This window comes from Felis catus, chromosome A2 (assembly GCF_018350175.1).
Source record: "Felis catus isolate Fca126 chromosome A2, F.catus_Fca126_mat1.0, whole genome shotgun sequence".
Taxonomy (NCBI): Eukaryota; Metazoa; Chordata; class Mammalia; order Carnivora; family Felidae; genus Felis; species Felis catus.
Window position 1 is genome coordinate 116,194,091 of NC_058369.1, and position 27,194 is coordinate 116,221,284.

Here is a 27,194-nt window from a genome sequence, read left to right on the forward strand (position 1 = left end):
TTGGGACAGAGAGAGACAGAGCATGAACGGGGGAGGGGCAGAGAGAGAGAGGGAGACGCAGAATTGGAAACAGGCTCCAGGCTCTGAGCCATCAGCCCAGAGCCTGACACGGGGCTCGAACTCACGGACCGCGAGATCGTGACCTGGCTGAAGTCGGACGCTTAACCGACTGCGCCACCCAGGTGCCCCTGTTCTAGCTTTTTCAAAAGTGGACTTTTGTTAAAATTGATTCAAGAACAAATAAAGGAAGTACAGAGAGTTAAGAGGCTGCTGAGTATAGAGAAGGTATAGAATGATTTTTACTATTTCTTAAGAGCAAACTGTTACTCAAAGATCAATTTGTCATTTTCATAGGAAGAAAACCAAATTCTAGTTTTACTCTTTTTATATATCACCCATGTAACATTTTTCTTTAAAGAATTTACAGCCATTTTTTGTTTGTATGTTTAAGTTTTTATTAAATTCCAGTTAATTAACATACAGTATAATATTGGTTTCAGGAGTAGAATTTAGTGATTCATCACTTACACCCAGTGGTTATCACAGCCTTTTATCTGTCTCTGGGCTCCACAACGAGGGCCATCTGGTCAAGAATGGCTACATCCATTTGTTTATTTGTTGTCTGTAACTGCTTTTGTGGCTACAAGAGAGGAATTGAATAGTTGCCGTAGCGACCTATGGCTCACAAAACTGAAGGTATTTACTATCTGGCCCTTTACAGAACCAGGTTACCAAACCCTGGATTCTACCTTATAAATTAGTTCTTCAAAGTTAAGCCAATTTTGCTAAATATTTTAATACTTGTTAGTACTTCTTTCAAACTCATTATTTACAGATATAAGACCAAGGAAAATACAATTTACTTCCCTCTGATCTTATACAACTCATTGTATATTCTCAAAATTTGTTTTTTACTATTTCTTTTCACATTCTTGCATGATCAAATTTTAAGACAAAATTCATTTTTTCCTGTATAAAGCAACAGCGAAGTCACATCCCTTATTTTATAAATGCATTTATATTCCTTTGTAATGATTATACCTACTGTAGTCTCGATCTTTTTCTTAATTGGTTTCAACCTTTAATTGAGGTAATTGACTTCCTTCCACAGGTATAGGGACTTCTGGGAAACAAACAGGTAGTTGAGAGCAGGTTGTCAACACAAGCTCCTTTCAGATCGACAGAGCTCCAGTTTGGGCTGCTGTGCCTCGTAGGCACACATGGTAGGCATTTGCCTGTGGTCACCTACATCCACTTCACCCTTCTTAAGGTAGGAAAAAGAAACATGTATGCTAATATGCCCCCAAGGTATTTGCATGACCTTGTCCACCTATTCATTGATAGCTTCTCTTTAATGTATAAAAAGAGGCATGTATATAAACTATGCTTGGTGTTTTTGCATTGTCTTTATTTCTATGAATTTAAATTAAAAAAATTTTTTTTAACATTTATTTATTTTTGAGACAGAGAGAGAGCATGAACGGCGGAGGGTCAGAGAGAGGGAGACACAGAATCTGAAACAGGCTCCAGGCTCTGAGCTGTCAGCACAGAGCCCGACGCGGAGCTCAAACTCACGGACCGACCGCGAGATCATGACCTGAGCTGAAGTCAGCCGCTTAACCGACTGAGCCACCCAGGCGCCTCTCTATGAATTTAAATTTTTAAAGGATTGTTCAAGTAACCAAAAACTTCTCAGTTTATTATTAGTCAAAGTTCTTATAATTAACTGAGGATTTTGGAAATTATTTATGCTTATGCAATACAGAAAAACACAGTTCCTTTTGGTATTATGAATTTACCAGAGAGGTGACATTTAAATTTGTTGGTATATGGGTGCCTGGGTGGCTCAGTTGGTTGTCAGACTGTTGATTTCAGCTCAGGTCATGATCTTACAGTTTGTGAGTTCTGAGCTCCATGTCAGGCTGTGTGCTGGCAGTGTGAAGTCTGCCTGGGATTCTCTCTCTCTCCCCCTCTCCTGCTCTCTCTCCCTGCCCCCTAAAATAAAATAAAAAAAAACATTTTTTTTGGTACAGCTTCATAGTATTTAATACTTTTTAATAAAGGCATGGTTTATTATAATTTAATTTAGAATTTATAATTTTTATTTCCTATAATTCTAAATATTTTGCAGAAATGATGATTTACTTGACCCATAAAATTATTTTAGAGAATTTGGATAGTTTAAAGGGTTAGACTTTTCATGGGAAAATTAAACCAAATTTATGTTAACATTTTTCATGCTGAGAAAAGTTTATTTTGTCAAGGATTCACCTTGCTTAGCAATACCTCTGAATGTCATTTTATAGTTGTATACATATTTAAAAACTCTTTTAACTTTTATTTAAAAGTACTGAAGTTCTCTTAGAATTATTTTTCCCTAACAACTTATATTTCTTTGCATCTTATTTTGGAACTTAGCAACCAAGGGCAATGATTTCATTTAAAGCTAAATTCCCCTCCCCTCCCCCATCCTTTATTTTTTTTCTTGAAATACTGTTTCAGTGACTGTCTGAAGCTTTCTCAAAGGACTAGCTTATTTAAAAGCATTAGAAGTTCAAATAATTATTTTCTGGAAACTCTTATTTTTATTTTTTATTTATATTCAAGTTTGTTAACATACAACGTGGTCTTGGCTTCAGGAGTAGAACACAGTGATTCATCTCTTAAATATAGGACCCAGTGCCCATCCTGAAAAGTGCCCTCCTTAATGCCCATCACCCATTTAACCCACCCTGCCACTCTCCCTCCCTTCTAGCAACCCTCAATTTGTTCTCTGTATTTAAGAGTCGTTTATGGTTTACCTTCCTCTGTTTTTATCTTATTTTTCCTTCCCTTCCCCTATGTTCATCTGTTGTGTTTCTCAAATTCCACATATGATATCTGTCTTTCTCTGACTGACTTATTTCACTTAGCATAATAAGTCAGTTCCATCCACATTGTTGCAAATGACAAGATTTCATTCTTTTTCATCACTAGGCAATATTCCATTATATATGTATACTACATCTTCTTTATCCATTCACCCATTATGTCCATTAATGGACATTTGGGCTCTTTCCATACTTTGGCTATTGTTGATAGTGCTTCTATAAACATTGGGGTGCATGTGCCCCTTCGAATCAGCATTTTTTTATCCTTTGGGTAAATACCTAGTAGTGAGATTTCTGGGTCCTACAGTAGTTCCAGTTTTAAATTTTTGAGGAGCCTCCATACTGTTCTCCAGATTGACTGTACTGGTTTGCATTCCCACCAAGAGTGCAAAGGGGTTCCCCTTTCTCCACATCCTAGCCAACATCTGTTGTTTCCTGAATTATTAATTTTAGCCATTCTGGTTTTGATTTGTATCTCATTGTGGTTTTGATTTGTATTTCCTGATGATGAGTGATGTTGAGCATCTTTTCATATGTCTGTTTGCTATCTGGATGTCTTCTTTGGAAAAGGGTCTATTCATGTCTTCTGCCCCTTTCTTCACTGGATTATTTTTTTATTGTGTGCTAAGTTTGCTAAGTTCTTTATAGATATTGTATACTAACCTTTTATTCAATATGTCATTTGCAAATATCTTTTCTCATTCTCTTGGTTGCCTTTTAGTTTTGTTGATTGTTTCCTTTGCTGTCCAGAAGCTTCTTATCTTGATGAGGTCCCAATAGTTCATTTTTGCTTTTATTTCCCTTGCCCCTGGAGACATGTCAAGTAAGAACTTGGTTCAGCCAAGGTCAGAGAGGTTGTTGCCTGTTTTATTCTGTAGGATTTTGATGGTTTCCTGTCTCACATGTAGATTTTTCATCCATTTTGAATTTGTGTGTATGGTATAAGAAAGTGGTCCAGTTTCATTCAGCATGTTGCTGTCCAGTTCTCCCAGAATCATTTGCTAGAGACTGTCTTTTTCCCATTGGATATTCTTCCCTGAAATTCCTCATTTCTTCTACTTTTAAACATACATATGCTTATTAGTCTTTATAAGCCAATCAAAACAGGAGAACTGATAAATTTTAGAGAATTTATAACCTAATTTATTTATTTATTTATTTTTAATTTTTTAATGTTTATTTATTTTTGAGAGGGGGGAGGGGCAGAGAGAGAGGGAGACACAGAATCCCAAGCAGGCTCCAGGCTCTGAGCTGTCAGCCAGAGCCTGGACAATGTGGGGTTCAAACTCATGAACCATGAGATCATGACCTGAGTCGAAGTCCAACGCTTAACTGACTGAGCCAGCCAGGTGCCCCTATAACCTAATTTATTAATTTGCACTGGAGGTAGACAGGATATACCAAGATATATTTCTCAGAAAATACTTCCCACTCACACAATTGAGGAATCTGATCAACTCCTGGGCAAGCTAGAGTTTATAGCTGGATTTTTCTTTATTTTATTGTAAACCGTGTGGTGCTTGTTCCGTCTGACTGTGAGTGAAGTTAAGGGCTGAACTCTAAGGTTTATTTTTCTTTATATCTTGACTTGTCTCATTTGGGTACTTCTCTGTAATTATTTTCTTTTGAGTGAGAAGAGAAAAAGTGGTGTACAATAGCCCCCCACCCCCCATCTGCCCTTTCACTTTCTGCAGTTTCCATTAACCTGAGGGTAACCTCGGTCAAGAAGTGGATGATCTTCCTTCTGACTTATTGTCAGAAAGGAGGCCAATAGTAGTTTAATACTATGTCACAGTGCCTGCGTCATTCACCTCCCTCCATCTCATCATGTAGCCATTTTATCATTTCACATCATCACTAGAAGAAGGGTGAGTACAGTACAATAAGATATTTTGAGAAACCATATTTACATAACTTTTACTACAGTATATTGTTATAATTGCTCTATTTAATTATTATTGTTATTAATCTCTTACTATGCCTAATTCATAAATTAAATGTTATCACAGGTATGTACGTATAGGAAAAATTGTGGTATAGGTAAGGTTCAGTATTATCTGTGGTTTCAGACATCTGCTGGGACTCTTGGAATGTATCCCCCATGGGTAACAGAGGCTACTGTATTCAGAACCTTCTGTTTTCTCTGGAGGTCATAAAATACCAGACAAGCTAGCAGTGATCCTGCTTTGTGCATTCCAACTCAAATTCTGGCTTATTCCCACAGTTGATTTCAAAATTGTACAAACTACATGAAGCTCTTTCAGAGGTCAGAGCTATCTGTTTTCAAGTCCACACAAAACCAATGTCATGAATTTAAGTCTTTGTGTGCATTTTCTTCCCCTTGATGGTACATCTGTCTGATTGAATTATATGCCCTATAGTGTGTACACATTTATTTTCTAAATTTTTGAGAGAAAGTAAGCACAACCATTATTACTGGACACAGATATAGAAAGAACTATAATTATCCATAAATCATTTAACAAGGCTAATTACTTTTGTGAAGTAGGGTAAAGACAATATTCATCTACACACACATAGTAAAAGGACTAGTGACCTCTATGTCACAACTACAGCACTGGGTTTGCAAAACTCACTGGTAGGTTGCAGCTGGGTAACAGGATGACTAAGAATATACAGTGGATCTCAAAGCCACTCAAGTTGGCTATTCTTTGATCCACAGGCTACTCTCCATTCTAGTGGGAATAACTTTATTTTCTTCTTAAGTGATTTTAACTCATAATGGTGCACAAACAAGACAAAACACAGAGAGAAAGCCAGGAGATGTCAGAATCCTCCAGACAAACAAATAAATATGAACCGACAAGATTTCTTTTCATCTTTCATTGAACAGAAACCAGATTCTCTGTCATCTTCCGGTCAAAAGAGACCAGATTCTTGGACCATATAATCAATGCCATGCTTCCAATGAAAGTCATAAAAAATGATGGGCAATGCAAACTCACCCAGAAACAAGATATCAAAAAAGAAACAGAAAAAGAGAAATAGTGAGTGAGACTGAAAGCAGTATTGTGGCACAAGATATCCCCCCAGGAGCTGGAAGACTTGCCTTGACATAGGTTCTCACGTGTAGTATGCCTGTCTGGCAATGCAATTTTGTTGGTGCTCATGAATGACACCCCAGGATATCTCAGTGAAACCTCCAAATCACTTGTACACTGTATTTTCTTTTCATGATATTTTAAATTTCCCATGCATTATCCATGGCCATGCTTTCAAAATCCCAGCCTAATGTGTTTCTGCCACAGGAAACAGTTTTCAACTCACTCCCCGTTACATTCCCCAGAATGGTGTTTTCCAAACTGAGAACAGGATGAAGAATTATTGAAAAGGATCCATCAGCACTTACACATATTGACTGTGAACGAAGTAAATAATAGACTTTACACATGAATTAAACAATACTTTATAAGTCTTTTATGCTGCTGTGGTGAATAAAATACAAATTAACTTAGAAATGACTAAATTCATAGTCCCTTTTTTGTACATTATCTATTTGCCACTCAGATACTAAGTCCAGATACTAAAAGTTGATGCCACTTGGCAGGAGTGAAGGGGGCAAATAATGCTCTGAATATGTTCTACATGAATATCTTCATATATGCATGGAGAGAAATTTAAAAAAAAATTGTAATGTTTATTTATTTTTGAGACAGAGAGAGAGAGAGACAGAGAGTGAGCATGAGAGGCAGAGAGGCAGAGAAAGGAGACACAGAATCTGAAGCAGGCTTCAGGCTCTGAGCTATCAGCACAGAGCCCGATGTGGGGTTTGACCTCACAGAGTGAGAGATCATGACCTGAGCAAAGTCAGATGCTTAACTGACTGAACCACCCAGGCGCCCCTGCATTGAGAGAAATTATTTGCGGATGGGGGAGGCTATCATAAATTAACCTATACTTTTTTTCTTGACACAGTAAAAGTAGGGACAGCTTACTGAAGGTGGTTCTCCGAAAAGATAGGGGCAGGGGAAGGAGCTTGACTTTCCTATGTGCAATTTCTTGTGAAGAGGGTAGGATCCCAGAGAAGAAAGGTAGTCCTTCTTCTTAGTCTTTGATGTTGAAAATGGGGAAGCTAGCTTCAAATTTTTTTTTTTCAACGTTTATTTATTTTTGGGACAGAGAGAGACAGAGCATGAACGGGGGAGGGGCAGAGAGAGAGGGAGACACAGAATCGGAAACAGGCTCCAGGCTCCGAGCCATCAGCCCAGAGCCTGACGCGGGGCTCGAACTCACGGACCGCGAGATCATGACCTGGCTGAAGTCGGACGCTTAACCGACTGCGCCACCCAGGCGCCCCGGGAAGCTAGCTTCAATTCCATGTTCCTGGGGCCTGCTCTGTCTTGGAAGGGGCTGTAAGTTGAGAGTATTGTGTCTTAAGCTTTTACTCATCCATTGGGGCTCAACACAGGTGGAAGGTAAGGATTTCATGATTAGGTTTGAGTGGGATTTGATTTTCTTTAAGGATCTGTGTGAAAGGCTTTCTCTACACACAGGGAATACAGTGACAATAATTATATATATATATATATAATATATATAAAATTATATATATTATGTATTTTAATATTTTAAAATAATTATATATATTTTAAATTTTAGTTAACATACAGTACAATATTGGTTTCAGGAGTAGAATTCAGTGACTCATCACTTACATACAATATCCAGTGCTCATCACAATAAGTGCCCTCCTTAATACCCATCACCCATCTAGCCCGTCTCCCACCCACCTCCCTCTATAAACCCTCAGTTTGTTCTCTGTTGTTCAGAGCCTCTTGTAGTTTGCTTCCCTCTCTCCTCTTATCCCCCTTTCCATATGTTCATCTGTTTTGTTTCTTAAATTCCACATGTGAGTGAAATAATATGGTATTTGTCTTTCTCTGACTGATTTAATTCACTTAGCATAATATATTCTAGTTCCATCCACGTTGTTGTAAATACCAATATTTCATTCTTTTTGATTGGTGAGTAATATTCTGTTGTATACCATATCTTCTTTATCCATTCATCAGTCGATGGACGTTTGGACTCTCTCCAAAGTTTGGCTATTGTTGATATTGCTGCTATAAACATTGGGGTGCATGTACCCCTTTGAATGTGTATTTTTGTATCCTTTGGGTAAATACCTAGTAGTGCGATTGCTGGGTCATAGGGTAGTTCTATTTTGCACTTTTGAGGAGCCTCCATACTGTTTTCCAGAGTGGCTGCACCAGTTTGCATTCTTACCAACAGTGCAAGAGGGTTCCCTTTTCTCTGCATCCTCACCAACACCTCTTGTTTCTTGTGTTGTTAATTTTAGCCATTCTGACAGGTATGAGGTCTCATTGTGGTTTTGATTTGTATTTCCCTGATGATGAGTGATGTTGAACATCTTTTCATGTGTCTGTTAGCCATCTGGATGTCTTCTTTCAAAAAGTGTCTATTCACATCTTCTGCCCATTTCTCAACTGGGTTGTTTATCTTTTGGGTATTGAGTTTGATAAGTTTTTTATAGATTTTGGATACTAACCCTTTATCTGATATGTAATTTACAAATATCTTCTCCCATTCCATAAACTGCCTTTTTAGTTTGGTTTGATTGTTTCTTTTTCTGTGCAGAAGCTTTTTATCTTGATGAAGTCCCAGTGCTTCATGTTTGCTTTTATTATAGTGAAGTGATTTGAAACCCATAATTCAAGGAAGGGGAATAGAAAACAAAGAAGAGTAGGAAAAACTCATCAGAAAATGACAGCTTGAGAAGATGAGGCAAAATTAATTGTGCTGAATAAATGAGAGCAGAGACTACTAACTTAGGAAGATTTGTGCTAATGTTAATGTGAAGGAAATTAAAATACCCAGGGGATATTTGCAAATAGGAGCACTTACAGATAGTCTTATTTTCCTAATTCATTTTCATTACTCTTTTAGGGAATTCTGTATTTATGTTTATAATTCACTGAGAGCCTAAAAGGTCTTTATTCCTATTGCATTATCCTAATTTACTTCACAGTCCCAACATTTCCTGTTCTTCTCACTAGCTCTCTCGTCAGAGTCAAATACCCATTCTTGGAAGGTTCCTTGTGCTCTCAGCATGTTTTGCCTTCTGAGCTTTTTACCAGACTTTATCTATAATGCATTCTATAGATCATCAAAGTTTCTTGAATTATCCAAATTGGAGCTGAATCCAAGCAGACACTTAACTCCTTTGATCTAAGGGAAGGAGAAAATTTTCTGAACTCTTAACTCACTGTGTGTATCCAGTGGGAGAATATGGTCTTTACGTTTAGAGAGTTTTGAAATCCAGAGAATGTATATTTGAATTGTGGACAATTGGTTCAAATTAGACTGAGAACTAGTATGCAAATTTTTAAATGTAGCCAGTATTAGAGTTAATGAAGCAGTTGTTTGCCATATAATATCTCTTTTAAAATACTATTAGAGACTTTAATTTGTCTAACAGTCTTATGTTATGCTTGGCTTTCTTCGATGATATAAATTTTAGACATTTTAATTTGGATCAGAAGATTTTATAGAGCTAATTTTCCCCTATTGTTATATTAGTAGATGTTTTCATTTAATACATAATTTAATCTAAACGGAAGTCTATAAACCAAGAAAAATAGGCCTCTATTGTTTGATATTGAAGATTTGAAGAAGTTACTTTTCAATTTCTTTTATGTGAAAAGGAAGAGTAGGAGATACAGATAGGGGTTGGGGAGAGGGGTTGTTTTCTTTCTTTTCAAAAAACTTTATTTATTTAAATTATTTTTTAAACTTTTTATTTTTAAATAATTATTCACAAGAAAGTACAAAGAAATGTACAGGGAACTTCTGTGTACCACTAAACTAGCCTCCCCTTGGGGTGCCTGGGTGGCTCAGTCAGTTAAGCGTCTGACTTCGGCTTAGGTCATGATCTCACAGTGTGTGGGTTTGAACCCCGCATCGGGCTCTGTGCTGGCGGCTTAGAGCCTGGAGCCTGCTTCAAATATTGTGTCTCCCTCTCTCTGCTCCTCCCTCGCTCATGCTCTGTCTCTCTCTCTCCTTCAAAAATAAATAAAAACATTAAAAAAAATAAAAAATAAATAAACTAGCCTCCCCTTGTGTTAACATATTATATAACTGTAATACAGTATCAATGCCTGGAGACTGACATTGGTATAATCTATAGAACTTATTCTGATTTCAGCTATTATATAAGTATAATTTGTGCATGCGTGCATATTTGTGAGTGTGTATATCTGTATAATTTATCACAGGCACATCTCTATATAACCACCAGTAGGATAAAGATTCTTGATTGTTGATTCTTGACTCAAGATTCTTCATTACAAGACTCTCTTGTGATACCCCTTTATAGCTACCATCATACCTCTTCCCTGAATCCCTAACCCCTGGCAACCACTCATCTGTTCTCTATCACTATAATTATGTTATCTCATGAATGTATAAATGTAATCATACAGTATGTATCCTTTTGAGATTTTTCCATTCAAAATTTCCTTGACTTTCATCCAAGTTGCTGTATCAATAGTTGGTCCTTTCAAATGCTGAGTAATATTCCATGGTATATATGTACCATGGTTTACTTAACCATTTATCTGTTGAGGAGCATTTGGGTACTTAGAAGGTTTTAGATATTATGAAAAAAGCTGTACAAGTTTCTGCATGAAAATAAGTTTTGATTATGCTGGGATATATACTCAAGAGTGCAATTTCTAAGTGGTAAGATCATTTTTAGTTTTGGAAGGAAATTGCTAAACTATTTTCCAGAGTGGCTATATCATTTTATATTCCAACCAGCAATGAATGAGTAATGCAGATTCTTCACATCCTTGCCAGCATTTGATGTTATTACTATTTTTTATTTTAATCATTCTGATACATGCATAATGATGCCTTATGGTTTTAATTTGCATTCCCCTAATGCTATTGAATATCTTTTTATGTGTTTGTCATACATACATATATATACACATATATGTGTATATATATATATATATATATATCCTCTTTGAAATGTACATACTTTTTGTTTACTTTTTCATTGGATTTTTTTTTACTTTTGAGTTTTGAGGGTTTTTAATGCATTATAGATATTAGTCCTTTGTTGGATATGTTGTTTATAATGTTATTTTCCATTCTTTAGCTAGTCTTTTTGTCTTCTTAGCAGGGTCTTTTGCAGAGTCAAAGATTTTCATTTGCTGAAGTCCTATTTATCAATTTTTCCTTTCCTGGAATATTTATACAGGAACTTTTTAAAGAGCCTCTAGAACAGTGTTTTGGGAATTTTTAGGTATTTTTTGAACCTTTTATTTTGAAATAACCATAGATTTATAAGAAATTGCAAAGATAGTGCCCAGGGGTACCCTTACCTACTTTCTACCAGTGGCTACATCTTATATAACTTTAATACAATATTATAATTAGGAAATTGACATTGTTACAATGTGTGTGTGTGTGTGTGTGTGTGTGTGTGTGTGTGTGTGTGTGTGTGGTCCTATGTCAGTTTATCACACTTAGATTCATGTAACCACCAACTTACTCAAGACATAGAATGATCTCATCACCACAAAACTCTCCATGGTGCTACCTCTTCATAGTCACACCCTTCTCCTACCCTCTCTCCCTCCCTAACCATTGGCAATCACTAATTTGTTTTCCATTTCTATAATTTTGTCATTTCAAGAATGTTATATAATTAGAATTATATGGTATATGAACTTTTGAGACTGGCATTTTTCACTCAGCATTAAGATCAACTAAGATCCATCCAAGTTGTTGTATGTATCAAAAATTCATTCCTTTTTATTGCTGAGTAGTATTTCATGGTATGTATCAGTTTGTTCAACTATTCATTCTTTGTCAGACCTTTTGGCTCTTTCTAGTATTTGGTTATTACAAATAAAATTGCTAGAAACAATAATTGTACAGATTTTTGTGTGGATATAAATTTTCACTCTGCAGTAAATGCCTAGGTATGTGATTGCTGGATGGTATGATAAGTATACATTTAGTTTTTAAAGAAACTGTCAATCTATCTTCCAGGAATAATTGTAGTATTTTACTTTCTCATCAGCAGTGTGTGAGAGTTCCAGTTTCTCTGCATCCTTGCAAATGTTTCACATCATCACTATTTTCTCAATACCAGCTTTATTGAGATATAATTCACATATTATAAAATTTCTCCTTTTAAAGTGTACAATTCAGTCATTTTTAGTGTATTCATGGAATTGTGCACCCATCACCACTATTTAATTTTAGAACATTTTCATGATTCAAAAAGAAACTCCTTACTCATTAGCAGTCACTTTCCATCCCTTATTCCTCACCAGCCTAGGGCTACCGCTAATCTTCTTTCTGTTTGTATGAATTTTCCTATTCTGAACATTTTATGTAAATGGAACTATACAATATGGCCTTTGGGTCTGGTTTCTTGCACTTGGCTAAATGCTTTCAAGGCTCATCAATGTTGTAGCATGTATCAAAACTTCATTCCTTTTTATAGTTGGATAACATCCCTTTGTGTGGATGTACCACATTTTGTTTATCCATTCATCTGTTGGTAGACATTTGGGTCATTTCCACATTTTTTGTAATCATGCACAATGCTGCTATGAAAATTAGTGTACAAGTTCTTGTGTGGATATGTGTTTTCATGATTCTTTGGCATATACCTAGGATTGAAGTTGATGGGTCATATGGTACCTCTATGTTTAGCATTTTGAGGAAATGTTTTCCAAAACAAGCCATTTTTCAAAGTGGCTTACCCCACTTATATTTTTCCACCAGCAGTATATGAGGATTCTGGTTTTTTTTTTTTACATCCTTGCAAACATTTGTTATTGTCTATGCATTTTTTTAATTATAGCAATACCAGTGAGTGTGAAAATCATATCTCACTGTGGTTTTGATAATCTTAATGACTAATGAATAACGATACTGAAAAGATTTTCCATGCACATGTTATCCATTTGTATATCTTCTTTGAGGAAATGTCAGTTGAAGTCTTCTGTGCATTTTATAAATATGTTATGTGACATCTTCTATAACTTTAGTACAATATTATATCTTTTTAAAAGTTTATTTATTTTGAGAGACACAGAGAGAGAGAGAGAGTGGGGGAGAGCAAAGAGAAGGAGACAGAGAATCACAAGTAGGCTTTACACTGCCAGCACAGAGCCTGACAAAGTGCTCAAACCCATGAATCATGAGATCATGACCTGAGCCGAAATCAAGAGTCAGACGCTCAACTGACTGAGCCACACAGGCCCCTCATTATAACTTTTAAATTATTGATTTCTAAGAGTTTTTATATATTCTGAATACAAGTTCCTTATCAGATATTTATTTACATTTTCTCTCATTCTGTTGGTTACCTTCTCTCAGAATAAGCTCTATAGATTGTACCAATGTCAATGTTGATAGCATCCTTTGAAGCTCAAAAGTTTTTAATTTTGATGAAGTCCAATTTGTTTTTCTTGTGATGAAGTCCAATTTGTTTTTCGTGTGTTGCTAGTGCTTTTGGTACTATATCTAAAAAACTAATGCTTACTCCTAGGTCATAAAGATTCATTTCTGCTTTCTTCCAAGAGTTTTTTAGCTTTAACTATTACATTTAGGTCTATCACTCATTTTGAGTTAATTTTTAACTTATGGTGTGATGTAGGGGTCCAACTTCATTCTTTTTCATGTGGATATTTAGCAGTTCCAGAAATGACTATTCTTTCCCCAGTAATTAGTTTTTGCATTTCTTTTTTTTATTGAAATAGAAATTATTTATTTTTATTGTTTTTAATTTTATTTCCAGTATTGTTGGCATACAATGTTATATTAATTCCAGGTGTACAATATAGTGATTCAACAATTGTATACATTACTCAGTGTCATCAAGATAAGTGTACTTAATCCCCTTCATCCATCCCTCACCCATCTCCCCTCTGGTAACCATCAGTTTGCTCTTTATAGTTAAGAGTCTGTTTCTTGGTTTCTCTCTCTCTCTTTTCCTTTGCTTGCTTGTTTTGTTTCTTAAATTCTACATATGAGTGAGATCATATGGTATTCGTCTTTTTCTTTTTTTAAAGTTTACTCATGGCACAAAAGTATTTAACAAGCACCACACATCAGTTACAGAAATACATATAGTCTAGAGCTTATACACACATCAGTTACAGAAATACATATAGTCTAGAGCTTATACTTTAAAACCAGAAGAGCTGATTGGAGTAAGTATAGAGTCTTATTTCTACTTGAAAGATATAGAAGGTACACATTGAGAATTGAAATACTATGTTTTTTCTTTCTAGAGATGTGACATCCATGTTTTCTGGTCAGTAATTTCTATGAAACATTATGCTAAATAAAAGCATTGATGACCAGCAAAGCTGTTTGCTATTTCCTACTTGTGCTGAGCCAGCCCAGGGGAACATTGGGGACACTTGGTAGGGACATTTTGATAGGAGGAACTACAGAGCCTTTACCCCAACAGAAAACCTAAACTAACTGATTATACAGAAAGGATTTTAGCAAACCTGTACATGTAACATGCTGTAAGAAAGAGAGATCTTTTATACTTCTAGCATAAGCACACACTCACTGGTACCCAGTGAAATAAGAATTCCAACACAGAAAGCATTTTTGCTTTCATAGCACTAACAGCTAAAAAGCACACAACATATAATAACTTGATCTTTAAGTGGGTAGTCATGGAAGCTCCAAGATTATATCCACTAGGTTAGCCTGAGGATTCATCTATAAAAATATTTTTCTAAAAATGCTTAAAAGAGAACTCTAGAAACAGACTACATCAGGACTAGCAGAAGACAGTGATGCAAGGACTAACAAGTGTAAGACAAGGAACTGATTTTCATATGTAGCTTCAGGTAAGGGATATCTCTCTCAGTTGATTCCTATAGCCAATACTAGCTGGAAAGGGAGCTGCTTCAGAAAGCTCAGCTGGCTTGAGTAACACTCTAGAGAAATGTTCCCAGACAAAAACCCCTTTGTGGCTGCGGGACTGAAACTGATGCATGTAGAAAGCTGTGAGCACACAAAAGGCCTGGTGGACATGTGGAGCCTGCTGAGACAAAGAGGGCTGGAAGTGGTGGGTTCTTCCAAATGCTGTTGACCTACCAATATGTATGTTGGGGAAGGGGCCAGGGTGGAATGCTGGCTTTGGACTTGCTCCAGGGGAGCCTGACTCAGAGGCCTGAGAGGGGTCTACTTGGGGGAGGAGTGCTAGGATTACTGAAGACAAGAAGGTGCTTCAGGGTCCCAGGAGGGTTAGATGATTGTCTTCTGACCCGTCAATACTTAAAATTAATGAAGAGTTGAGGAACAGAGTCAGTATTTCCAAGATGTATTCTGTCACATTAGCCAAAGTCTCTTCCAGTCTATTGGGCTGGCAATGTCCAGAAAGATCTCATTGTCTGATGGTGGGACCTAGGGCTGCAGGTCACGCAGGGAAGGTGGCAGAGAAGGTGATTTGGACAATGAAGTCACCACTAAACCACTGCTTAAATCCAGTTCCCACTTTTCTGTTTCTGCTCTATAGTCCAGAAACATTTCTTTAAAGGCCAGAAAATCTGTAAATGTGAGCAGCATGTCAACTGTGTCACCAGCCACTTCATCTTTATGGTGCTATAGAGTTGTTGGGAAAGTCACCATGTTAAATCCAGGAATCTGCTCCAGCAGCTATTCTTCAATATACTTTTCTAGCAAAGACATACATTTGTTAAAAATAGGCACGTAAGTGAATTTATTTTCTTCCATGTCTTCAAACTCCTGATAGTACTTGTCCATAGACTTCCTCTGTAATAACTGGAACTCATCATCCATGATAAAGTCCTGTAAATATCCGATCACAGCATCAAATTCTGCATTGGAGGTGGAAGAGAAGGACAGCACAAAGCTCTCTTCCTCTACATCCATCCCTGTCGCTGCAATCACCTGTGGGACCCTACCCTGGGTGCAGCCAGGCCCAGCCAAGAGCCCAATATGCATCTGTGAGGCCTCCATTACCCACACTGGGGTTTCTCCCAGCCAAGCCTCACTGCTGACTTGTGCTACATACCTACTGTCCTGCCCTGGGCTCCTCTAAGGCTATTGTATAGGACATCCCCTTAGACTTACACGTGTACTACCCAATTTGGCAGGTGGGTGGGTAGACAACAGGCCTTTGGAGCATCCATTGATCACTGGGAGACAGAAGCTAATGCTTTTTCCCTTCTCCCAGGTGCATGGTTCTGAGATGTATTCATGGTGCCCTTTACAAGTTCCCCTGAGGACAAAGCATCAGTTGATTGAGCTACACTTTTCTTTTGTTGACTCGACCTCCTTTCCTATTTCAATACCTTCTGCTCTCTGGGACACAGAAACCTTTGTCTCATACTTTACCATCAGGATCCTTAGGCAGAGATACAGAGGGTTTAGGAAATTACTGGGAAAAAGCAGACAGACAAGGGAAAAGTGGAAAGAGCAATTAGAGATGATTCAATTCTTCAGGGAGAGGTGATAGAGGATAATGAGTTCCAGTTATTACAGAGGAATTTCATGAGAGTGGGAAGCATGGTTGGATATTGTGGTTGTTTTGGGGGTAGAGCCAACAGGATTTGTAAATGGATTGGATGTGGGGTATAAGAGAGCAGAGTCAAGGGAGACAGACCCCAAGTGTCTGGATGAGCCATTACAGCATGGAGTTACTGATGCCATTGTCATGGGCTAGTTTGGAGAATTTGATTCAGTACAGTTAGCTTCAAGAAGCTCATCGAGCATTCAAGTGGAAATTTCTTATGTTACAGATATTGAAATGGAGACCAAGAAAGGTGAAAAAAAAATCACCTAGTTTAAGGTCATATCATTAAGAAACCAAAATAGAAGAAAAGAAGGCAAAACAAAAACCCATATCTACATCAATATATATCCTAAATGCTTCACCTCCTCTTTCACCTGAACTTCATCTGTTCCCAGAAATTTTCCCAAAAAAGTCTTCTGAAGCAAACGTGTGCTCTGGATTTGATGTGGTCTTAGGGACATAGTGGTAGGTAAAATGAAGGCTGAATAGTTTAAGGGTATCATTTTATGTCTTCTTGAACATCCTTTGATTATGTTACCTATCCCTCAGAATAGCTGAGCGACGGTGGTTCAGGATCTTTGTTATCACCTGAGGGGGAAGAATGGAGGCTCAGAAATGCTGAATAATTTGACTGAAACTGCATAATTAAGTCAAGTTGCTGCCTAAATGAAGATTTGTGCCATCAAGCTCCCCTGTGCTATCTCTGCCTGGATGAATGTTCCAGCGGAGCCAAAGCCATTACCTGGGCAGTTCTTCTCAGCTTGGCTTAGGAGTCTTGGAGCCTGGGTCTCTTCACACTGCCTCTTTGATAGACTATCTGAGACCAAGTATGAGCCACCATGGGGTCCCAGGACTCTGGGCTCCCTTACTGAGAGGGTGGTGTCCACTGACATTTCTAAACTGTGTTTCTGTCTAACATCTTGCAAAAACTTGCAACTGATGGAACAAAAGACCCTTTCATTACCTTGGCAGTAACTGAGTAAGTGAGTCACTCACTGGCTCAAGGCCAAGTTCAGGTGTCAGGTACCTGAAAGCTGTGAAGAGAAGATAATGCATTTTCCTCTCCAGGGAGAAGAGAAAACATGTTTCCTTCTTTCATGTGTATCAAGATTATCAATTTAGCAGTTATCTGAACTTATAAAACTGAACTTAAACTTCAAGGAACATTTATTGTCTTTTTAATTTTTAGTACAATAATGTATTTTTAATTTTGTTTTGTGAAGTGTTAACTGTCTTTGTTCAGTACCTTGCACATATGAGTTTCTGTCCTATATGCATTATAAAATGCTTATATGATATGAAACACCTAGCATAGATTTGGTGTTGACATATGGTCAACAGATGTAAGAATGAATTCTTTTACTAGCCATTGAGAACTGAGTCCTTGAGACCATCCTGGGAAATCTTAAGAATGTGATTTGGCTTTACAGATAGTGATAAAATCCTAAGGACAAGGAATGGAAGGAACCATATGAAGTATAGAGAATGGAAGGGGCAAAAAGAGTATTTTAAAATTTTCTCTATTCAAAGCATTATGAACTAAAGAGCACCTTGATAATACCCAAAGATAATACACCTTGATAATAACACAAAGAGCAAACACAGGCTTTTTATGTTCACTGAGGATGAACAGCCTGGTGCATAAAGCCTTGAGTGTTCAAAAACCACCATAATTATTGTGTCTTTGCTTGTCACTAAGTGGCACTCTGACCTTGTTCCAACACCAGTACCTTTCCATGAGGTGGGGTTTGGTTTTGCTTTATTAGTAAAATAAGGTGATCAGTATCAATTGTTGGTAGAACTTGTGAAGAGGTGGATAGACACGTGGATACTCTTGTAAATGTCTTCAAACAATACATAATTCATATATGGATGATTATGATGGTTTGAAAGATGGTATCCTTGCTTCTAATCTGGGTGTAGTGACCAATCAGAATGGCTAAAATTAACAACTCAGAAAACAACAAATGTTGGCCAGAATATGGAGAAATGGGAACGCTCTTACACTGTTGGTGGAAATAAAAACTGGTGCAATCACTCTGGAAAACAGTGTGTAGGTTCCTCAAAAAATTAAAAATAGAATTACCCTATGACCCAGGAATAGCACTGCTAGGAATTTATCCTAAGGATACAGGAGTGCTGATTCATAGGCACAGATGTACCCCAATGTTTACAGCAGCACTTTCAACAATAGCCAAATTATGGAAAGAGCCTAATATCCATCACCTGATTAATGGATAAAGTAGATGTGGTATGTATGTGTGTGTGTGTGTGTGTGTATACAAATGTACACACACACACACACACACACACACACACACACACACTGGAATACTACTTGGCAACGAAAAAGAATGAAATCTTGCCATTTGCAACAACGTGGATGAAACGGGAGGGTATTATGCTAAGTGAGATAAATCAGTCAGAGAAAGACATATCATGTTTTCACTCCTATGTGGATTTTGAGAAACTGAACAGAAGACCTTGGAGGAAGGGAAAGAAAAAAATAGTTACAAATAGAGAGGAAGGCAAACCATGAGAGACTCTTAAATACAGAAAAACTGAGGGTTGATGAGGGTGTGAGTGTGGGGAATATGGGTGATTGGCATTGAGGGGGGCACTTGTGGGGATGAACACTGGGTATTGAATGTAAGTGATGAATCGTGGGAATCTATTCCCAAAGCCAAGAGCACACTGCATACCTCGTATGTTAGCTAACTTGACAATTATCTATATCTATATCTATATATCTATATCTATATCTATATCTATATCTATATCTATATCTATATCTATATCTATCTACATCTGGGTGTAGTGAGAAGCAAAGTTTTGTCTGTCTGTGGACTGAGCACAGGATCAGCTTCTCTTTAGTTTCACAATGGCCACTCTGCTGGGTCCACAGTTAGAGAACTTTTCACCAGTTCAGGGAATTCTCAGAGAATTGAAGCAAAACAGAAAATAAAGGTAAATAAAGCTAAAAGTAGAAGAGGGGAATTCAGCATGGAATACAAATCTAAAAAAGGAGTTGTTATTACCCTCAGAGCTGATGTTCAAGTTGTCCAACCTATTTCTTTGTCAGAGTTTTGGGATTTCCTGGTAGGTTTGAGAGCTCAGAAGAGAAGTGAATATGGAGAACCAGAGATCCAGGCTGCATCTTATATATGAACCAGCCATCCAGCCTGCTCTCACCTCAGCAGACCTAGTCCCTAACCAGCAAGGATAGAACTCTTTTATCTGCCACACCAGAGGGCTTCAAATCTCTGAGACAGATTCATGTTATGAATCCTACAAAAAGAAGATCATAGCTATTAGAATAGCTATCCAAATAAAATATAGGATGTCTAGTTCTATGTACATGTCAGGCCATGTAACGTTTGGGACATACTTGTACTAAACATTATTTATCTAAATTTCAAATTTAACTGGGCATCTTGTTTTTTATTTGGTATATCTGACAACTCTGCATCTGACTGACCCATTACAAATGATGGTAAGGGAGTTCGGCTCCCTTGTACCTGCCACTATGTCCAGCCTGGTCCAGCCAGCATGTCTACATACTTAAGCTCCCAGGTCTTCAGCTCCAGTTCCATCACTTTATTGGGGTGGGCCACCCAGGTGCACCTGAGCTCCTTAGCCCCAGAAACTTCAGCAACAGCCACTTTTATGGTCTGGGTGCCTCTTGGCCATGCATAGCCCTGTTCTCAGCCTACAGGTGTTCAGTTGGCACTGAGATCTGTGAGGTCACCATCAATCAGAGTCTGCTTGGCTCTGCTGCAGGTGGACATCGGCCCTTCTATCCAGCAGATGTACCAGGAGGAGCACAAGCAGATCAAGACCCTCAACAAACAGGTTTGTCTCCTTCATTGATGAGGTGTGGTTTCTGGAGCAACAGAACAAGCTGCTGGAGACCAAGCAGGCCCTGCTGTAGGAGCAGAAGTCAGCCTAGAGCAGCCATCTCCATGACACCTTTGAGGCCCACATTGCTGGCCTGTGGAGGCAGCTTGAGTTGCTGCAGCTGGAGGGGGGCCACCTGGAGGCAGATCTTTGAAACATGCAGGATGTTGTGGAAGACTTTAAGACAAGTAGGAGGTTGAAATTAACTGTTGAATGGCTATTGAGAATGAGTTCGTGCTGCTGAAAAGGATGTGAATTCCTTCCACATGAACAAGGTGGAGGTGGAGGCCAAGGTGGATGCCCTGAATGGTGAGATCAACTTCTTCAAGACCTTGTCTGAGCCAGAGTAGGCACTCCCAGATCTTGGACACATCTGTGGTGCTGTCCATGGACCTGGATGGCATCATAATGGAGATAAAGGCCAAGTATGCACCCAGGCTGAGGCTGAGGCCTGGTACCAGACCGAGTTTGAGACCCTCCAGGCCCAGGCCAGGAAGCATGAGGATGACCTCTGGAAAACCCCAATGGAGACTCTGGAGATGAACTGTGAGATTCAGAGGCTGCAGACTGATATCAACAATATAAAGAACCAATGTGCTATGTTGGAGGCTGCTGTTGCTAAGGAGGAAGAATGGGGGGGGAGGCACTGGCACTCAAGGATGCACATGCCAAGCAGGAGGAGCTAGAGGCTGCCCTGCAGCAAGCCAAGCAGGACGTGGCACTGCAGCTGTGTGAGTACCAGGAGCTCATGAACGTCAAGTTGGCCCTGGACATTGAGATCACCACCTACTGCAAGCTGCTGGAGGGCAAGGAGAGCCACTTGGCCAGAGATGGTGTGTGAGGTGTGAATATCTCTGTGGTGAAGTCCACTGGCAGAGGTGGCGGTGGGCTGGTCATGTTGGCCTTTGGGGGAGCCATGCAGGGCAATGCCCTGAGCTTTTCCCGCAGTGGAGGGCCTGGGACCATCAAGTTCTGTTCCATCAAGTCCTCAGCTGCCATTCACAGGAGCCATAGGAAAATGAGCCCTGGTGTGTGGAGACCCTACCCCTGCCCCCCCATGGTCATAAGAGGACTCCCATCCCTGGGCCCAAGACTGCCACGGAGTCTGAAATATGATGTCAGAATAGTTTCCAATAAAGCAGCCTTTCTGGAAAACAAAACAAAACACCCCCCAAAACAAAAACAAAAACAAAAAACAAATGATGGTAATAAACTTTACCTGCTTAGGAATAATAAAATCAAATGTCTAGAGATGTTATATATTGGTGGGAATGCCACTAAGTATTATGTGTCTGTGGGAAAAATCAAGTACTAGTTCACCTTTTTATCAGTGAATGGATAGTAAACATTATTAAAAATAATACAAACTCCTTTAAAAAATATATTTCAGTAGAGGCATCTGGGTGGCTCAGTTGGTTGCATGTCTGACTTCGGCTGAGGTCATGATCTTGAAGTTCATGTGTTTAAGTTCTATATCGGACTTGTTGCTGTCCGTGCAGAGCCTGCTTTGGATCCTCTGTCCCCCTCTCTCTCTGCCCCTGCCCCGTTTGCACTCTCTGTCTCTCAAAAAGAAATAAACATTAAAAAAATTTAAATATGTATGTATGTATGTATGTATGTATGTATGTATATATATATTTTTTTCAATAATCTTCATTTTATCCTAAATTCTGGTATCCCAGAAATCATTGGTTTGGGATTTTTGCAGCTAAATATGGATTTGAAGTAGCCTGGCTTTCTTTGAAATGAACCCAGCTAGTGTACATTTTCAGGGATGCTGTGTCTGTACAAGGTCCCATCAGTAAGTGAAGTGGGCAGGAAAAGTCTCTGACAGGGGTGGGATTCAAGTCATGCCTTGTCTGATAGGCAGAGCCTGGTAGGGTTTGCACTGGCCAGCCAGACTCTATCCTCCCCTCATTCGTGTTCTTCACTGTCCAAGTCATCCTTTTATTTAGAAGTCTTGCTGGGTATTTTCTCATAGCAGATTAGATGCTTAGTTATAAACTAAGTGTTGATAATTTTAATCAATGCTGATAATTTTTCTATTTCCTATCTTGTCACCCTCCTTTCCTCACCACCAGGTAAGGAGGGAAGTATTGCTTTCCATATTTTATAGATGGAGGATTTAAAATACGTTGAATGAACACCCTTGTGGCTGATCTTCCTGTGTGTACTCCTCAGATGTTGGTTCTTTCTCAGATAGAATCTACCACTGATCCATTTCTCTTCTTACATTATATTCTTTTCCTGAGTGATCACAAGTCCTCTCATAGTTTCTGTTGATGACTCCCAAATTTTCAGTCATCGAATGCACACTTATTAAGTACCTACTAACAGTTGAGGTGCTGAGGACTTAAATGTGAGTAAGACACAGTCTCCCTCCAGCTGCCAAGGTGCCAACTGCCTATTTGACATCTCTCCTTAGATGTCTAGTGGGCGTGTGAAAGTCACGTTCTCCCAAACGAGTCCATCATCCTCTGCAATTCCTTTTTCTTCATTAGCAACTCAGTTATCCAAGACTAGACAAAACCCTTGACTTCTCCCTCTATCAAAACTCCACAACCAATTTGGTAATTCCTTCCATTAATCTCCTAGGAGCACAGGATGATGGTTAGAACTTTGGAGAAGATTGCCCAAGTTGGAATTCTGGCTCTGTGTGCTTGCTGTCTGTGTGACCCTGCCTCATTTTCCCCATCTGATAATTTGGAATAATAAAGAAACCTGACAGAAAGAGCTTAGATGAACTTTAAATGACTTAACCCATAAAAAGGCCTTGGAACAGTGTCTGACATATAGGAAACAAAAATATTATCTATTATAATTATTATTATGCACCCTCTCTTTGCCATCACCACTGACTTAGTTTGGAGCACTATCACCTCTTACCTGGATTACTACAATTGCTTCCTATCTGTTTTCCTACTACAGGTCTTTCTGCTTCCTACTCATTTCCCACACTAACACCAGATTTCATTTTTAAAATTAAATCTATTTCACTTCTTAACATCCTTTGGTGACTTCCTAGTAGCTTCAGAATAAAGTCTGAAGTTCTCAGTATGATCTGCAAGGCTCTTTATGACCTGACTTCCATTTTCACTTTCTACTTTGCATGCTCTAAAGTTACTGTTTTGAATCTCCCTCATTTTCATCTCTCCAACCCACCTGGAAACTTTCAACTCTTTCTTCCAGACTGGTTTTAGGCATCATGTTTTCTAAGAGCCTTCTGCAACCCTCCATGTTGGGATTGCGAGTGCTTCTATTATGCTGGTAAAGCTGTACATGCATTAGTAGCGTCCGATGCAATGCCTAGTGAATTATCACCTGACATGTCATTGGGAGACCAAATGTAGTATTTCTGGTTCCTGAGATTGCACCATGGCCATCATGTTACTTGCTTTTCCTTTTTAAAGTTTGTTTATTTTGAGAGTGAGATAGAGGGATGGGCAGAGAGAGAGAGGAAGAGAGAGAATGCCAAGCAGGCTCTGTGCTTTCAGCACAAAGCCCAATGTGGGGTTTGATCTCATGAACTATGAGATCATGACCTGAGCTGAAGCCAAGAGTCTCTTACTTAACTGACTGAGCCACCTAGATACCTCTGCTTTGTCTTTTTTGTAACCATATGTCTGCTTTGTCTTTTTTGTAACCAATATGTCTTTTTAGATCCCCATGGACAGGAAGGGGCCAGAAGAGCTTCAGAAGAGTTTGGGGCACATGTACTAGATAATCTTTTTTTAAATTTTTTATTTTTTAAGATTTACATCCAAATTAGTTAGCATATAGTACAACAGTGATTTCAGGAGTAGATTCCTTAATGCCCCTGACCCATTTAGCCTATCCCCCCTCTCACAATCCCTCCCAGTAGCCCTCTGTTTGTTCTCCATATTTAAGAGTCTCTTACGTTTTGTCCCCCTCTCTATTTTTATATTTTGCTTCCCTTTCCTTGTGTTCATCTCTTCTGTGTCTTAAAGTACTCATATGAGTGAAGTCGTATGATATTTGTCTTTCTGTGACTAATTTTGCTTTGCATAATACCCTCTAGTTCCATCCACATAGTTGCAAATAGCAAGATTTAATTTTTTTATTGCTGAGTAATACTCCATTGTGTGTGTATATATATTGCTGAGTAATACTCCATTTTGTGTGTGTGTGTGTGTGTGTGTGTGTGTGTGTGTATGTGTATCTATATCTATATCTATCTATCTATCTATCTATCTATCTATCTATATACATCTTCTTTACCCATTCATCCATTGATGGACATTTGGGCTCTTTCCATACATTGCCTATTCTTGATAGTGCTGCTATAAACATTGGGGTGCATGTGCCCCTTCAAAACAGCACACTTGTATCCCCTGCATAAATGCCTAGTAGTACAATTGCTAGGTCGTAGGGTAGTTCTATTTTAAATTTTTTGAGGAACCTCCATACTGTTTTCCAGAGTGGCTGCACCAGCTTGCGTTCCTACCAACAATGCAAAAGAGATCCTCTTTCTCCGCATCCTCGCCAACATCTGTTGTTGCCTGAGTTGTTAATGCTAGCCATTCTGACAGGTGTGAGGTGGTATCTCATGGCGGCTTTGGTTTGTATTTCTCTGATGATAAGTGATGTTGAACATTTTTTTCATGTGTCGGTTGGCCATTTGGATGTCTTCCTTGGAGAACTGTTTATTCATCTCTTTTGCCCACTTCTTCACTGGATTATTTGTTTTTTGGGTGTTGAGTTTGATAAGTTCTTTATAGATTTTGGATACTAACCCTTTATCTGATATGTCGTTTGCAAATATCTTCTTTCATTCTGTCAGTTGCCTTTTTGTTTTGCTGATTGTTTCCTTCTCTGTGCAGAAGCTTTTCATTTTGATGCGGTCCCAGTAGTTCATTTTTGCTTTTGTTTCCCTTGCCTCCAGAGATGTGTTGAGTAAGAAGTTGCTGTGGCCAAAATGAAAGAGGTTTTTGCCTGCTTTCTCTTCAAGGATTTTGATGGCTTCCTGCCTTACATTGAGGTCTTTCATCCATTTTGAGTTTATTTTTGTGTATGGTGTAAGAAAGAGTTCCAGGTTCTTTTTTCTGCATGTCGCTGTCCAGTTTTCCCAGCACCATTTGCTGAAGAGACTGTCTTTATTCCATTGAATACTCTTTTCTGCTTTGTCAAAGATGAGTTGGCCATACGTTTGTGGGTCCATTTCTGGGTTCTCTATTCTGTTCCGTTGATCTGAGTGTCTGTTCTTGTGCCAGTACCATACTGTCTTGATGATTACAGCTTTGTAATATAACTTGAAGTCTGGGATTATGATGCCTCCTGCTTTGGTTTTCTTTTTCAAGATTGCTTTGGCTATTTGGGGTCTTTTCTGGTTCCATACACATTTTAGGATTGTTTGTTCTTGCTCTGTGAAGAATGCTGGTGTTATTTTGATAGGGATTGCATTGAATATGTAGATTGCTTTGGGTAGTGTCAACATTTTAACAATATTTGTTCTCACTATCAAGGAGCATGGAATCTTTTCCCATTGTTTTTGTGCCTTCTCCAATTCCTGTCATAAGCTTTCTATAATTTTCAGTGTGTAGATTTTTTCACCTCTTGGGTTAGATTTATTCCTAGGTATATGGTTTTTGGTACAACTGTAAACGGGATCGATTCCTTGATTTCTCTTTCTACCGCTTCATTGTTGGTGTATAGGAATGCAACCTATTTCTGTGCATTGATTTTATATCCTGCAACTTTGCTGAATTCATGAATCAGTTCTAGCAGTTTTTTGGTGGAATCTTTTGGGTTTTCCATATAGAGTATCATGTCATCTGCGAAGAGTGGAAGTTTGACCTTCTACGGACCGAATTGGATGCTTTTATTTCTTTGTGTTGTCTGACTGCAGAGGCTAAGGCTTCCATACTATGTTGAATAACAGTGGCAAGAGTGGACATCCCTGTCTTGTTCCTGACCTTAGGGGGAAAGCTCTCAGTTTTTCCCCATTGAGGATAATATTAGCATTGGGTCGTTCATATATGGCTTTTATGATCTCTAGGTATGCTCCTTCTATCCCTACTTTCTTGAGGGTTTTTATCAAGAAAGGATGATGTATTTTGTCACATGCTTTCTCTGCATCTATTGAGAGGATCATAAAGTTCTTGTCCTTTCTTTTATTGTTGTGATGGATCACATTGGTCTTTTATGGATATGGAGCCAGCCCTGCATCCAGATATAAATCCCACTTGGCCATGGTGAATAATTTTTTTAATGTATTGTTAGATCCGGTTGGCTAATATCTTGTTGAGGACTTTTGCATCCATGTTCATCAGGGAAATTGGTCAATATTCTGCTTTTTGGTGGGGTCTCTGTCTGGTTTTGCAATCAAGGTAATGCTGGCTTCACAGAAAGAGTTTGGAAGTTTTCCTTCCATTTCTGTTTTTTGGAACAGCTTCAAGAGAATAGGTGTTAACTCTACCTTAAATGTTTGGAAAGATTCCCCTGGAATGCCATCTGGCTGCAGACTCTTGTTTTTTGGGAGATTTTTGATTACTAATTCGATTTCCTTACTGGTTATAGGTCTGTTCAAATTTTCTATTTCTTCCTGTTTCAATTTTGGTAGTGTATATGTTTCTAGGAATTTGTCCATTTCTTCCAGATTGCCCATTTTATTGGCATATAATGGCTCATAATATTCTCTTATTATTGTTTTTATTTCTGCTGTGTTGGTTGTGATCTCTCCTCTTTCATTCTTGATTTTATTTATTTGGGTCCTTTCCTTTTTCTTCTTGATCAAACTGGCTAGTGGTTTATCAATTTTGTTAATTCTTTCAAAGAACCAGCTTCTGGTTTCATTGATCTGTTCTATTGTTTTTTGTTTGTTTGTTTCAATAGCATTA

General features: G+C 38.4%; 1 long non-coding RNA gene and 2 pseudogenes across 3 annotated transcripts in view; 2 read left to right on the forward strand and 1 right to left on the reverse strand.

Annotated features, from left to right (window-relative positions):
• The first annotated feature begins 494 nt into the window (after nt 1–494).
• Nucleotides 495–27,194, forward strand: part of LOC123383903 — a 185,826-nt gene continuing 159,126 nt past the window's right edge. For 2 of the 3 annotated variants that reach the window (XR_006594277.1, XR_006594275.1), the window contains exon 1: nt 909–1,270. This is a non-coding gene — a long non-coding RNA (uncharacterized LOC123383903). Of the gene's footprint in view, nt 1,271–27,194 lie in introns of all 3 variants that reach the window. The other variant, XR_006594276.1, reaches the window with a different exon arrangement.
• Nucleotides 15,210–16,419, reverse strand: LOC101096713 (annotated as a pseudogene).
• LOC101081209 lies at nt 19,246–21,883 on the forward strand (annotated as a pseudogene).